This window comes from Pelodiscus sinensis, chromosome 4 (genome assembly GCF_049634645.1).
Source record: "Pelodiscus sinensis isolate JC-2024 chromosome 4, ASM4963464v1, whole genome shotgun sequence".
NCBI lineage: Eukaryota > Metazoa > Chordata > Testudines > Trionychidae > Pelodiscus > Pelodiscus sinensis.
The window spans coordinates 84,109,934-84,125,309 of NC_134714.1; the positions used below are offsets into that span (position 1 = coordinate 84,109,934).

A 15,376-nucleotide genomic window follows, 5' to 3' on the forward strand; every position below is an offset into this window, starting at 1 on the left:
ATGTTTTGTTAGTCCTGCAGCACCTTGGAGACTATTTGCTGTTTTTAAAGTTTTTTCAGTTACAGACTAACATCGCTACCACTCTGAAACTCCTGGTTTTCTAAATTCTACAAAAAATTGAGAGGGGTGGAAACCCAAGTGCTGATTGCAGTAAATAAAAGGCTATACAAAAAGGCTGAAACATAATCAATTCCTCCAAGCCTATGTTGAGACTGTACTACAGGCCAAGAGAGTTGTCCTATCAGTCCTCACTGAAGCTGTCAAATCCCATCCTCAGGAGCTATCCAGCATGATAAACTGCTTCTTCAATCCTGAGTGCCTAGACCAAGTGCAGTGAAGAGCTCTCATCCTGCTTTGCTGAAAAAGTTCACAAATTTTTGGGAAGCTCTCTCAAAAACATGAGAAGCCTATATGCACTGACTACCAGCATGCCTCCATTCCTGGGAGGTCAGTGCATTCACTCACCAACAGAAGTCTGACCCAAGCCTTATGACTCTTACTCATGTCATTCCTGGCATGCGAAAAATCACACATGCAACAGCCATCTCTTTGGTTGTTTCAGCCCTAAGGAATCTCTCTTTTTGCCTTGAGCTACATAACAATCCAACACTGAAGAAGCCCTCCTGGATAAATAGGTTTTAGCCAACTTCTGATCAGTGTCAAACCCTGCATTTCTGAGCAAGCTCAGAGAAACTAGCCAAAGACCAACTACAAACTCATCTAACAAACTAATACTAAACTCAGAACAATCTGGATTCAGGCCAGAATATGTATCAAACTCTTCAGCGGCACTGATGGATAATCAGGTCCTGTTCAGAGGGCAGACATCCATTCCCATTCACTTCTTTGACCTAAACGCATAGCAACATGTATACTTGTAGTGAGCAGGGATGGCCGCCCACTGACCCTGAGGGGGAAGAACCCCTCTCTAAGCTTGGGTGGGCTGAACCCGGTCTTGCCCCTTTAACTTCCTGGAAGCCAATGGGTGGGGCAAAGGGTATAAGAGCATAGCCCAGGAGCTCAGTAAGGCCCCAGCTGCTGGAGGAAGCAGAGGCCTGCCCTGAGCTCTCAAGCCTGGAGGGGCCCGGAGGACCTGGCAGAGGCTGAGGATTGGCCCGGACCGCTGGGCCCTTGATCTGCAGAGGAGACCTGTACACTGCCTGAGGATTCCAACTACCACAACCCTGAGAACCAGAAGCTAGTGTGGAGCCAGGTAGATGCTGAGGGAGAGTTTGGCAGTGGCCCAGGGGAAGCTGACAACAGTTAGGCTGACCTTATAACACTTCAGAGAATGTCAGTATTATTGCAGGCCAGATCCCCGCTGACCCCAGTGGCAGCCAGGGCTGCAACTGCTAGGGCCCTGGGCCAGGACATGGTGGAATAGGAAGGGCCCGCATCCCTCCGTCACCCCATATACTGGGTGGCAGTCTCTCTCCTCCCCACCTGTGCCTGGGAAACTACGTTTGTTTGGCTGCCTAGCCCTGCACCAAGGCCTAGGCCGTATTAACTTTGGGACTGTGTTTATAGTGCTGTCTGACCTGCTCTTAGGGCCTGCAGTTTGAAAGGAGCCACTGGATCTTTACTTACAGGCCTGAGCACAGGTCAGGACCCCAGCAAACCGGTTTACAATACTAAACAAAACAGAATCCTACCCAAACAAGAGTTTTCACTGCATATATCTCTCTCCTTGGGGACAGGATGACATAGGTGTTAGGCACATCACTTTAATCAAGTATTAGAAGACACTGAGATACTACAGGCATGAGTACGGTATAAGACCTACATAGAATAGAGCAGAATGGTTATACAGTGTGCACCCCAGGATAATAAGAAAGGTACCGAAGGGACTGTGCAACTGACGCTTATTTTTTTTTTGACAAGTTACATAAAACTAGGGAGGTATCAGAAGACCAGAGAAAACAAATGTAGCACTGATCTTCAGAGAGAGAAAAACAATTTAATTTGGCAATTACAGTCTCCCCTCAGTCTAACCCCCTTCTTCTATATAGAACAAAGACAGTAATAATTAATTGAATATCCAGAGGGGAATAGAGGAATGAGAAATAAGCAGTTTTTGGAGGGGAGGGGGAAGCTACAGAGAATTTCTTGGCTGAATTACAAGAGTAGTGAATAAAAGGAAAGGTAGATGTGACATACTTGGCTTTTAATGACTTATCTGATATGGTGTCCCACACAAATCTTACTCAAAATATATTTCTACCTGTTTCCATACAAACACTAGCACCTGAACTGAAAACCAGCTGAAGAACTGCAAAAAGATAACTGCAAAGCCCCAGTGAATTTATACATCAGGTGGCAAACAGATGAGAGAGATAAAGATTTTAATATAAGGACAGGGACAATAACTATGAAATATTTTTAAATTATTTTTTTTCTTTAACCTTATCTTGGGTGAGGATTTTCTGATTCCACTGCAGATTTGAAAGAAGAATTAAGTTTATGATTTTATGGGGGTTTATTATAAAATACAAATATTAAACTTAATCTTTTACTTAAAATAATTATATTTTTATTAAACTAATGTTTGATAGCACAACTACATTAGATATTGTGGATGACAATTAAAGCCTAAATTATGGAGTTAACATAACAATTACATTTTGTATATATTTTTTGTACATACTTAAGCCTGGAATGTTAGGGAGGCATGGATGTAGATTGGCTGTTAGCCTATGCTGCAATACGCTGCCTCTTTCAAAGTGCACATGTACTGAACTTTTGCAGTTAACTAACATTTTTATAACACAGAATATAACAACCATGACTTTACTCAAGAATCTTGAGGCATATTGTATTACACAGCCATGCTCAATAGAGCCTGAGGTGATCTGAGTGACCTGAGGGAGGATAAGCATGTGCTTTTTCACATATAAAATATAAAAAAAGATAAAACATTATTTTAAAAGATGATGGTTTCTCAGAGAAAAAGCCCGATTCTCTGGCTTGCTGGTTTTGGGAGCTTCAGAGTCAAGTAACTATACTTTAGACCAGGTGTGGTTGTTTTTGATCTTGTCACCTTACACATGCAGGTGTTTTTTCTTGGACACCTGGCTGATACAGCTTGCAGTTGTCTTGGTCTCTTCTTTATTTGGGGAAGGAGTGGCCTTCTGGTAAGGATTACATTTGCCATAGTGTTTACCTGGCTTTTTATGGCTGTGATTTCAGTTGGCTTCCATCAGTGGCACCTTTGCTGAAGTCTTCAAGCAAATCTGGGGATTACACATCTTGCACCCTGATATGTGTCTCACTCTGGGCTGAGAGATTGGCCAGCTGAATCATTTTGGTAGTTTGAAAAGTACTGACTTTTACTAATAGTTCTCTCGCTAACCACAACTGCTGTTCTAGAGATGTGACATCAGCAAGTGACTGCACAAGTGTGATTCTGGGCTCTCTCCAATGGGGTACCAAGGATACAGACGGTTTGTGTTCCTTTTGAATTTTAGGCAAGGGATACACAGTTGGCAGAACTGTTCTAACCTGTTAGTCAATCATAAGTAATCATAGAGGAATATCACTGCTTTCCATAGCAGGTAAGATCCTTTCACGAGTGTTGCTGAATCGCCTGATTGACCACCTGGAACAGGGTTTACTACCCGAGACACAGTGCGGCTTCCGCAAAGAGCGTGGCACGGTGGACATGATCTTCGCAGCCCGACCGCTCCAAGAGAAGTGTCAAGAGCAGAATCGTGAACTGTACACCATCTTTGTGGATCTCACCAAGGCTTTTGACACTGTCAGTCGCGAAGGTCTGTGGCGCATCATGTCGAAGTTTGGGTGCCTTCACAGATTCATCCTGATGGTACGTCAGTTCCATAATGGCTCATGTTCTGGACGATGGAGAAGCTTCAGAGGCCTTTCCCATCACAAACGGCATCAAGCAAGGGTGTGTGCTGGCACCGACCCTATTCAGCATAATGTTTTCAGCCATGATGTCAGACGCCTTTCAGAACAGTTCCTTGGGAATCAGACTGAGATACAGGACCGATGGGAAACTGTTTAAACTGCGAAGACTCCAGGCTGTCACCAAGATAAAGGAGACTGTGCTACGAGACCTCCTTTTTGCTGACGACTGCGCCCTGAATGCTGGATCAGAGCAGGAAATGCAAGCCAGCATGGACAAATTCGCAGCAGCATGCGACAACTTCGGCCTTCTCATCAACACAAAGCAAACCGAAGTGATGCACCAGCCAGCTCCGAAAGCTCAACATCAAGCGCCCACCATCACAGTGAAGGGACAAAAGCTGCAAGCAGTGGACCAATTTACATATCTTGGCAGCACCCTCTCCCGCACAGTGACAACTGACATCGAGGTCAACTGCAGAGTCGCCAAGGCAAGCTCTGCATTCGGCAGACTGCTGACCAAAGTGTGGGACCACCATGGAATAAGCCTTGCTACAAAGCTTAAAGTCTATCGAGCAGTAGTGTTAACTACCCTGATGTATGCCAGTGAGACTTGGACTGTATACAGGAGGCATGCTAGGCAACTGAACCACTTCCACACGATTTGCCTCCGCAGACTTCTGGCAGGATAAGGTGCCAGACACAGAAGTCCTTTCTAGAACAGGCCTGCCGTCAGTTTACACCCTGCTGATGAAAGCCCAGACACGCTGGGCAGGCCATGTTGCAAGGATGCCAGATCATTGCATCCCTAAACAGCTCTTCTATGGTGAGCTGTTTCAAGGGAAGCGATCGCACGGGGGACAAAAGAAGCGATACAAAGATACGCTTAAAGCCTCTCTCAAGTCCCTGGATATTGACACCACCTCCTGGAAGACCCTGGCACAAGACCGATCGACATGGCACACGCTGATCTACCAAGGCTGTCAAACATCTGAAGCCAGAAGGACAACCATAGCACAAGAGAAGCGAGCACTCCATAAAGCCAGAGTTGCAAAAGCTGCAACAGTGGTGCCCACACATGTCTGCCCGACATGTGGCAGAACATTCCGTGCCCGTATCGACCTTATCAGCCATTTGCGGACACACCGTGGACAGTCCACAACCCGTTAGATGTCAAGGTCCTCTTCGAATACGATGGACGAACAACAACAACAACAACAATCTTTTTAGCTCTTTTAAAAATATAAAGGGACTTTTACTGGTAAAGAAAGGGGAACTACTCAGGAACTAAAGGGAAACAAAGAGGTCTGTATAACCTAATGGGGTAAAAGGCTATTCCTGAGCAATGGGCTATCTTAAAATTGTTAATATAAATTGAACTTGATCTAAAGAAAAGTTAAAGTTTGTAAAACAAAAGAGTGAACTTTATAAAACTAGGTCCAAATGCTGTGAATGACCCACTTCCACTCTGACTTGATTAGCTTCAGTAACACAAGCAAACTTATTTCTTATGTATACCCCTGCTTCTGTAACTTCCACTCCAATTCATCTGATGAAGTGGGTTTTACTCACAAAAGCTTATGCCTCAGTAAATTGATTAGTCTGCAAGGTACCACAAGACTCCATTGTTTTTTTGAGGACACAGATTAACATGGTTACCCCCTTTGAGATTTTCGGCCCTCTTTGGTAGGCTCATTCACTTTTTACAGAGTAGACTGCTCAGCTGTTCATACAGTTCCTCAATGAAATCTTGACACATGTTTGAAGCTCTCAAGCAGCAATTACTGGTGTCACGTTAGTCAGTACTTTAGCCTGTCCAGGGGCACAGAAGGAAGGAAGGACACATATACCATGTTAAATAAACTGACCCTCACAACCACCATGTGCTAAAGACACAGATGAGCTAAGCACGGTAGTGTTGAGGCCAGAGTTTCCTCCTTCTAAATGACATCTTTCAATTGACACCAGATTCCTAGTCAGCTCTTGGGAAGCGTGATGGCAGAGGGGAGGCACTGGTTCAAACCCACTCCCCATTTTGCCACCAAAAGTATATCCACACTGAATTAAAAGTCAGTGGCATGCCAGTGTCAGCTGCCGTGGGCTCATGGGGCTTCGGCTAAGGAGCTGTTTAACTGCAGTGCAGACATTCAGGCTTGGGCTGAAGCCATGGCTTTGGGACTCTGCAAGTGGGGAGGGTCCCAGAACTCAGGCTCCAGCTTGACTCCAAACATCTACACTGCAATTAAACATCTCCTTGGCTTGAGCCTGAGCACGAGTCAGCTGACATAGGGCAGTGGCAGGTTTTTTTTTATTGCAGTGGAGACAGCTTGAGGTGCTGATGTGTATCCAATGTCTAGGTCTCAGAGCACAGCATGGAGCTCTAAGGAAATATGGGTTCCCCTTGTCAATTTACAAATAATTTAATTGAATTTTTGTTCCCAAGTTGTCTGTGGCTACCCAGGAACTCCCAACCAAGAGATGCCATCATCTGAGGATATGTCCTCACTACAGAATTAATTTGAGCAGTGTCCTTATTCCCTCTCTCATCCACACATAAAACCCTCATCTGAGTTTGGTGGTGTTTTCAGCTTGGGCTAACTGATGTGGGTGGGGCATAGGTTTTCACTAAGGCTAATAACCGGCCCATATTACAGTAGGGACACAGGCTAAATCACTTCAGTACTGATAATCCTCTAATGCATTCCCACAATTCCTGTGTGCACAGAAGGGGAGGCAAGTTCTCCCACAACCCACTGGAAAAGAATCAGAGCATTTCAGCTTACTGCAGCACAAAGACGACACACTTGGGCAGTGCAGCATCACTGATGACACACAAGCTTTGCAGTGTAGCTGCTCAGAGCCATGTGCCAATCACTTAAGTCTGCAACAAAGATATATACCCTGAGTACCTGGGAGAGATACCACCTAACAAACTTCAACTGCACAGGAAGGAGAACACTGTAGCTCCTCTTTCCTTCTTTATTCACCCTGCACCCACAGAGGTACTGTTAAAAGGCAAACTATGCATCAGGGCGTATGTTGCTAGAGGCATCTCTGCTAATAGCTGAACAGGCTGATAAATGGGATCAGCCAGTACACAAAGACATGATGGATGCAGACAGCAGGATAGATTGCCATCTCTCTCCCAGCACTAATAACCAGATGAAGGCATGCTGTCTCCATGGCTAGATTAGAGGATATGCAATTCTCAAAGAAGAAACTGGACTGGCACAGGCAGATAGTCTGAATGATAAAGCCTTGGATAGTGAAGAACAGGTTCACTACAAAAAAAATTGCAATAACACACAGCACAATTAATCTGGGACTACTTCCCTATAAGGGGATTCCATTGGACAGTCTCAGATCCAAGACATATCTTCAGGTAGTACTGAAGGAATGATTTCTCAACTCTGCCTGCACCGCATAGCTGGCCCTGGAAAAGGCCTTTGCAAGCTCCTAGTTTTCAAAATTACCCACAGCCATATTCATAGTATGCTTAGGTTTTGAAATCAGTGTTTGCTAAAGATCTGGGCAGCAGGCCCCATCTGAACCTATTCTCAAAGTAGGGCGATTGAGACTGGAAGACCACAGAGAATGAAGCAAAATGCAGGACAATGTAGCACTTTAAAGACTAACAAGACGGTTTATTAGATGATGAGCTTTCGTGGGCCAGACCCACTTCCTCAGATCAAATACAAATATTTGATCTGAGGAAGTGGGTCTGGCCCACGAAAGCTCATCATCTAATAAACCATTTTGTTAGTCTTTAAAGTGCTACATTGTCCTGCATTTTGCTTCAGCTACCCCAGACTGACTAACGGCTACATTTCTACCACTATTCCACAGAGAATGAGGCTTTGCTAAACCTGCTGCACAGCGTACTCCAGAAGAAGCGAGAGTAGGCACTGGGCAGCACAGCTGTCAGCTTGCCAGCTAGAGTTCTCACGCATACAGGCTCTGGAAGGCCAGGAATGTTTTATAAGATGGGACTGCAGGTCTGATAAATGGGACACGATGGGGTGGAGAAATTATGAGGAGTTGAGACAGTGACAGTCAACAGGAGGCTTGGGACAACTACAGACAAACCAGTTTCCCCCTTTCTCTTGGGAAAGTTCCTCTTGTAGCACAGTAACATTGCTGATGGGTCTGGTCTCTGCATTGTAAGGAGACTGCCCCACTTGTTTAAACAGCAATTCCGGTCCTGTGTCTACAGGAAAGGACAGTCACCAGGATTTACTCTGAGAACACTGCACTCTACATGGGATAACAGCACTGCCTATATATCCTCTCTCATTCCTGTCAACTCCTCTCTCATGCACTATACTCTGCCTATTCCTCTGGGAATGCCCTTTTCACACTAACCTCCTGCAGGAAATATATGTCTGTGCCTTAAGTGTGCTCCCTCAAAACTCACTGGCTGCCAACCATCTCCCTCTGAAACATTCTATTTCTACTGTGCCATCTGATAATTTATGAACAAAACAGAGCGCAAACACTCTCCTGTGCCAATAAATGAAAAATAAATTGCTTGTACCACCTGCTTCTTTTGCAAATGACTGCCTCCAAGAGCTGGATTTTCTTCCCATGGTCTTGCCCTCATGATGAAAGGTATGAAGGACTGTGTGCATGTCTGTGGGATCTAGCTTAGATTGCAGGTCTTTGCTCCAAATTAATCTTCTCCTCACCTGTCCAGTACAGAGAAGGCCAATGGTGTTCTGTAATTAATTCATGCCTTTCCCTCTCACACATATGGAGACTGATTAGAGGCCAGCCAGATCACTGCCCTTTTTCGCTCTGTCCAGGGGGCTCCTGTGCTACTTCCATTTTACAAAGCAAAATGTTTTTATTTCAGTCAGCTTTGGACAGATACAGGGCCAGATCCCAGTAGTGCTACACCGGTTGTTTGTCTCCTTGGCATACCATGGAGTGGGTATCTGCTTGCTTTGTTACCGACAGGAGTTGCTGGGGGTTAGGATTAAAAAGTGTAGGAGTACTCTTCCAAGTTTTGCCCACAGAATAAATCCCTTTCTCTTCTACCCAAAATATCCTCAAAGCAGTTATTTGGCTTTCCTTCACTGGTGCTTGAATGCCCCACTAGATCCCCTTAAGTGGGGTTCAGATACTCTCCTAAACTCATTGAGCTTGGGTCTTTACTGATGGGAGGGCAAAATGTGATGACACTCTCCTAAGCCCACCCACTTGTAGCTCCATTTATAGTATATTGTACCAATCTTCACAGTATCATCTTCCCACTATTTTCCTACTTTCTTAATTATTTTTACTGGTATTAAAGCATGTTTGACATTTAAAGTATTATAGCCAGGCATGTGAGTCAGCACACAGTGAAATGAAAACACAGTTACCTCTTCCATAACAGGTGTTCAAGATGTGTTGCTCATGTGCATTCAACAGAAGGGATGTGTGTTTGCAAAATGTGCCAGCACTGGAAGTTTTTCCCTCAACAATATCCATAGGGGGAGTGGCTCTGGCAAGCCCTGGAGCGGCGCCCTCAGGATGCAGTATAAGACGTGCTTAGTATTCCCCCCCCACTCTCAGTTCCTTCTTGCCACAAATACCAACAGTGGGGAAGGAGAGCAGGTCATGGAATGGACAAGAGCAACACATCTCGATGAACATCAGTTATGGAACAGGCTACTCTTAAATTCTTCTTCAGGTGCTTGCTCAAGTACATTACATATTAGGTGACTCCAAACAGTACCCATGGAGGCAGGCAGGAGCACACGGCCATGAAGATTGTAACACATCTCTGCCAAACCCAGCGAAGGCTCTGGCCTGCTGAGCGATGGCATAATGAGATATGAAGGTTTAGATAGGACCATCTTGCGGCTCTACAGATGTACTGGATCAGGATGTGTGTCAAGAAGGCTGATGAAGACACTGTATACTACTCAAATGGGCACAGATGGTCAGCAGCGGTGGGACCTTTATCAGCTCATAACAGGTCCTTATGTAAGGGGTGATCCAACTGGAAATCCTCCATGAGGAAACTGGGAGTCCCTTCATTCTATCTGCTGTAGTGACAGATGGGTTGATTTGCAGGAAAACTTGGTATGCTCAAAGTATAAGGCCAAGGCCATCTTAATGTCCAAGGGATGCAAACGCTTCTCCTTAGGCAGGAATAAGTCCTGGTTCACATGGAAGTTTCCCATTTAATATATGGAGATATACCTAGCTATCTCATGGAACTGGAAGGGACCTTGAGAGGTCATCAAGTCCAGTCCCCTGCCCTCACGGCAAGACCAAGTACCATCCCTGACAGATTTGCCCCAGATCCCTAAATGGCCCCCTCAAGAATTGAACTCACAACCCTGGGTTTAGCAGGCCAATGCTCAAACCACTGAGTTATCCCTCCCCCCAGGAAGGAAAATACTGCCTTTGGAAAGAAGGCTGGTAGGGGCTGCACCTGGACCTTGTCCTTATAAAGGACTGTGTAAAGTGATTCCAAGGTCAAGACCTTGATCACAGAGACTCATCTCGCCAACATCACCACCGCTAAGAATGTGACCATTCAGGAGAAGTGAGACAGGGAGCAGATCAACAGCTCAAAAGGCAAGTCAGTGAGCCTGGAGAGGCCCAGGTTAAGGTCGCACTGTGGAACAGAGGGCCTTACCTGTGGATAGTCTCTTGAGGCCCCTCAGGAATTGGACTTAGTTATCAGAAAACACTGTCTGCCTCTGGATCCGCTGATGAAATGAAGAGATGGCCGCAAGATGGACCCTAATGGAAGAATGCGCTAGATCCTGGCTCCTGAACTTCAGTAAGTAGTCCAAGATGAACTGCGCCTAAGAATGTGAGGGGAAGATGCCATGCTCCCATACCCAGTGGAAACACCTTGTCCATTTGACCAGGTAAGTCAGTCTTGTGGATGGCTTCCTGCTTCATCTCCTCTGAACAGATACACTCCTCTGGGTTCAACCACACCGAGAAGTTTGGAGACTCGGACTTGAGGTGCAAGAGCCGACTGTGGTCCTGAGACAGCAGATCTGAACAGGTGAGAAGGGGCCAAGGAGGGCTCATTGCCATGTTTATGAGCAGAGCCAGTCTTAGGGGCAGGAGAGCCGGGCTGTTGCTTGTGGCCACCATTTTCAAGGGGCCGCTGACAGTGCCAATCTTAAGGGCGGGCCATGACCTCCCGAATCCTCCCCCCAGGTTTCGCTGGTTACTCCCTGACATTTTTTTTTGGCTTGACTGGGGCCGCCAATTGGTTAGGAGTATGCTGAACCAAGGCTGGTGAGGTCATGCTGGGATGATCATGATAACCTGTTCTTTGTTGCGTGATCATTACTAGGATTGGCAGATCCCTCTCATCAGCCAGGAATGTATACATCGGACCTTCGGCCCATGACAGGAGGAAGGCATTGAAAAGTGAGCCCTTGCCCAGGACCTGCCAGGAGCAAAACCAATGGCACTTCCTGTTTTGTCTAATGGCAAACCGGTCCACTTGGGGAGTTCCTCCCCTCTGGAAGAACACGTGGGTCACCTCTGGGTGGAATGACCACTCATGATGAGAGAAGAAGTTCCCTCTAAGGTGATCTGTCAGGGCATTCCTGATGCCCAGGTAGTGACCCATCTCAAGATGGATATCATGGCTGATGCAATCTTCTCAGAGTGCATCTTGGCAGAGAGCCAACGAGCATGCCCCTGCTTGCTTGTTCCTTTGGGGCCATAGTGTCTGTGAGGACTCTGACCAGTTTGCCTGAGATGCATCAGGAAGACCATGCAGGCCAATCAAACCACTCTAAGTTCCTTGACATTTATATGTAATGTTGCCACCTCACAGGGTCCACATCCCCTGGGTTCAGAGATCTCAGAAGTGTATGCCCCTCCCCAGGTCTGAGGTATCTGATACAAGCTTGAGGGAGGGAGTGAGACAGACTCCTGCCAGAACCTTTTCATGCTTAGTCCACTAAAGCAGCAAAGCGAATACTTCTGGGGGAATAGTTATGATCTCCAAATGGTCCCTGGCCTGGGAATAGGACCATGCCAGCCATTGCTGGAAGGATTGCATGTGGAGTCTGGCATGGCAGACCATGTAGTGCACACCAACATGTGGCCCAGCAAGTGCAGGCACACCCTGCCCCTTCTCAGGAAAAACTTTAGTTTCTGCAGGTACTTGTTAAGGTCTCGTAGGTCTAAGATGGGATGCAGACGCAAGTCAGCCTTTGGGATAAAACAAAATATCAAGAACAGAAACTAGTTTCAGAATAGAGGTGGAACCTCCACTACAAAAACCCCAGAACCTACTGTGTGAGGAGATTCTTACGAGAAGGGTCCCTAAAGAGGGATGGGGTCCGTGGGGTGGGGAGGGTGAGGTGGTGGAAACCACTGTACTGAGGATAGTGGTTAACAACCTTGACCACCACAGAATTTGAGGCAGGGTGGGATTAGAGATATTCATTAGGAATGTAAAATCCCTTTTAATAGGTTAAACACAATGCAGATAACCTGTGGTGAGATGTTCACTGTGATGGGGAGCAGTGCCACTAGGAAAGGAGAGATGAAAGGGTCTCAAGGCAGGCTTAGCCTGAGGGGAGGGCACTGCTAAGGCTGGTGTGGGTGGCACGAGGAGTGTCAGGACTTCCTGTGCAACCTGGAGAGCTTCAGTCATTGACGGCACCTAAAGCTGATGGAGGCCTGCCTGTAAGTCTGGGCTTCCAGGCAAGGAATGGGATGGGTTGCACTGCTCAACACAAGCTGAGACCTGAATGGGGAGATGAGCTACCCAACACAGGTCTCAGCTTGCCCCAACCCTGTTCTTTCTTTTGTGGGGAGTAGAATATCGACACCCTTTTGGCCTTCTTATGTTTCTTGGTCAAGGCCACAGATGGGAATGGTGCCAGCTCGTTGACCATGCCAGGTAGGCAATACGCACCAATGCCATGGTGGTGGGTGCCATGTTGTACCTCTACTCAGGGGCTGGAGTGAGTGCGGATTCCATCAGGAGAGCTTTGAGCCTGATCTTGTGCACTCTCTGACTTCTAGGCTTAAAAAAGGACTTACAGATAAAACACTTTTTGCTTTTGTGCCCTTCCCCCAGGCACTGGAGACAATTGCTATGCAGATCACTGACAGCCATAAGATGTTTACAATGACCACAAAACTTAAAAGCCTGGAGACCGGGACACTCTTTGTTTCCCAGCTGAGTCTTGTACCCTGCCAGGGGAGCACTATTCCAAAGGGCGCCAAAGCAGCTCCCCTGAGGATACTATTGAGAGAAAAACTTCTGGCTCCACTGCATGTGACAAGTACACACACCTAATGTGGAGTAGACATGAGCATGCACCCAAAGAAGAACAGTGAAGTTCACTTCTCAGAGATTTTGTCTCCAGCTGCTGTGAACTCAGACAGACTTTGCTACACTGGTTACACTGTCCACACTAGAGGTTCTCTCAGCAACTGTAAACACAGACATTTTTCTTCTGTCTTGTCTACGTGAGGGACGTTGATGAGCATAGCTATTCTGGAATAACCCACCCATATAGATAGTCTACTTCACTTTTTTATTCTAATTTTATTCTAGAATAATAATTAAAGTCTGTGAGCACGGTGATTATTCCAAAATTAAATCACTCATTCCACAATACATGCTCCATATAGGAAACTATTCCAAAGTAGCTTACTCCACAATAGCTAAACAAGTCAAACTTCCTATGTAGATGAAGTCTTAATGAAAGTGGAGATTCTGGAGAACCAAAAAGTAGTTTAAAAGAGGTGCTGGCATGCTATGCCACTACAGGCAGTCCCCGGGTTACGTACAAGATAGGGACTGTAGGTTTGTTCTTAAGTTGAATCTGTATGTAAGTCGGAACTGGCGTCCAGATTCAGCCGCTGCTGAAACTGACCGCCAGTATAGACTTACATACAGATTCAACTTAAGAACCCCAAGCTTCCCCAAGTCAGCTGCTGCTGAAACTGATGAGCGCTGATTCCAGGAAGCCTGGGGCAGAGCAACTCTGCCTCGGGCTTCCTGTAGTCAGCGCTGGTCAGTTTCAGCAGCGGCTGACTTGGGGACGCCTGGGGCAGAGCAACTGAGGTGCTGCTGGGTTGCTCCAGTAGCACCCCTCGGCGCTACTGGACCAACCCAGCAGCACCCCAGCTGCTCTGCCCCAGGTGTCCTGATTCAGCCACTGCTGAAACTGACCAGCAGCGGCTGAATCAGGACCTGGGGCAGAGCAGCTGGGATGCTGCCGGGTTGGTCCAGTAGTGCCCAGAGCGGGTGCTGCAGGACCAATCCGCAGCGCCCCAGCTGCTCTACTCCAGGGTCCAAAACAAAAGCCTGGTCTGCTGGGGGGGGGGGGGGGGGGCACACTATCCGCACCCCCCCCCCAGCAGACCAGGGACACGGGGAGCAGAGCAGCAGCGGCAGCGGGGTGCCGCGCCTCTGAGGCTTTGCTCTGGCAAAGCCTCAGAAGCGCGGGAACCCGCCCGCTGCTGCTGCTTGCGTCCCGGTGCCTGTGGTCTGCTGGGGACGGTCCCCAGCAGACCACAGGCACCCGGTCTCAAGCGGCAGCAGCGGCGGTTCCCGCGCTTCTGAGGCTTTGCTCTGGCAAAGCCTCAGAAGCGCGGGAACCCGCCCGGTGCCCCTGGTCTGCTGGAGACCGTCTCCAGCAGACCAGGGGCACCGGAGCAGCTTACGAACGGGGCTCTCTCGCCCCGGAGCTCGCAGGTAGCAATTCGCTACCTCAACCTCCGGGGCGAGAAAGCCCCGTTCGTAAGTGCGGATCCGACATAAGTCGGATCCGCGTAAGTCAGGGACTGCCTGTATACACTAGCTCACGTTAAGCTCTGGTTGCAGTTTCCCCTATGGGCTCTCTACTAAATTAGTAATGATCAAAACAGTTTACATTTGCCCTAATTAAGTGAATTTTATGCTGACCATATCACACTTTACAACTGCCTCATGCTCAATTGCATGTAGAACAGAAGGAAATCTGCTTCCACGCTCTGGTATTTCCAATAGACTCATTTGCTGCAGGATTTCAGAGGCATCTTCTATAGAAAGAGAGCAACTTCACTTGCCAGGAATCTGAACAAGTGAAACAGAACCCCAAACAAGGACACAGTTCAGGAACCAAAGAATGCTTAGCATCAGGAAATCACTAATGCAGAGAAATCTAAGTAAGTCCGGCATTGCAAAAGAAGCTACAGAGAACACAAGGACTAGCCAGCAGAGGAAGAGATCTCAGTACTAATGTTTGGTCACTAAGTCCCCTTGATGAAACTCTTCATACTATAAGAGAAGCATGTAAGCACTCCACCACCAGGATCTCCCTTGCCTGTCAAAATCTCCTCCTAGGTTGTATAATTTCTAAATTAGATTTGTCTACTTGCCATGTATAAAGTAACATGCACACTTGCAGTACTGTATAAATAATAAATAGAACTGCCAGACTATATCAGACCAGAGGCCTTTCATGCTAGGGCCACAGCAATTCACTGAATTGCTCTAACAGCCCATACAAAATGTTCTCGTTATATAATCTCACACTGAACA

At 46.9% G+C, this 15,376-nt stretch overlaps 1 protein-coding gene across 3 annotated transcripts in view; it reads right to left on the reverse strand.

Annotated features, from left to right (window-relative positions):
• The window catches only part of AMBRA1 (autophagy and beclin 1 regulator 1), a 224,049-nt gene that overhangs the window by 37,305 nt on the left and 171,368 nt on the right, over positions 1 to 15,376 (reverse strand). The window lies entirely within an intron of this gene.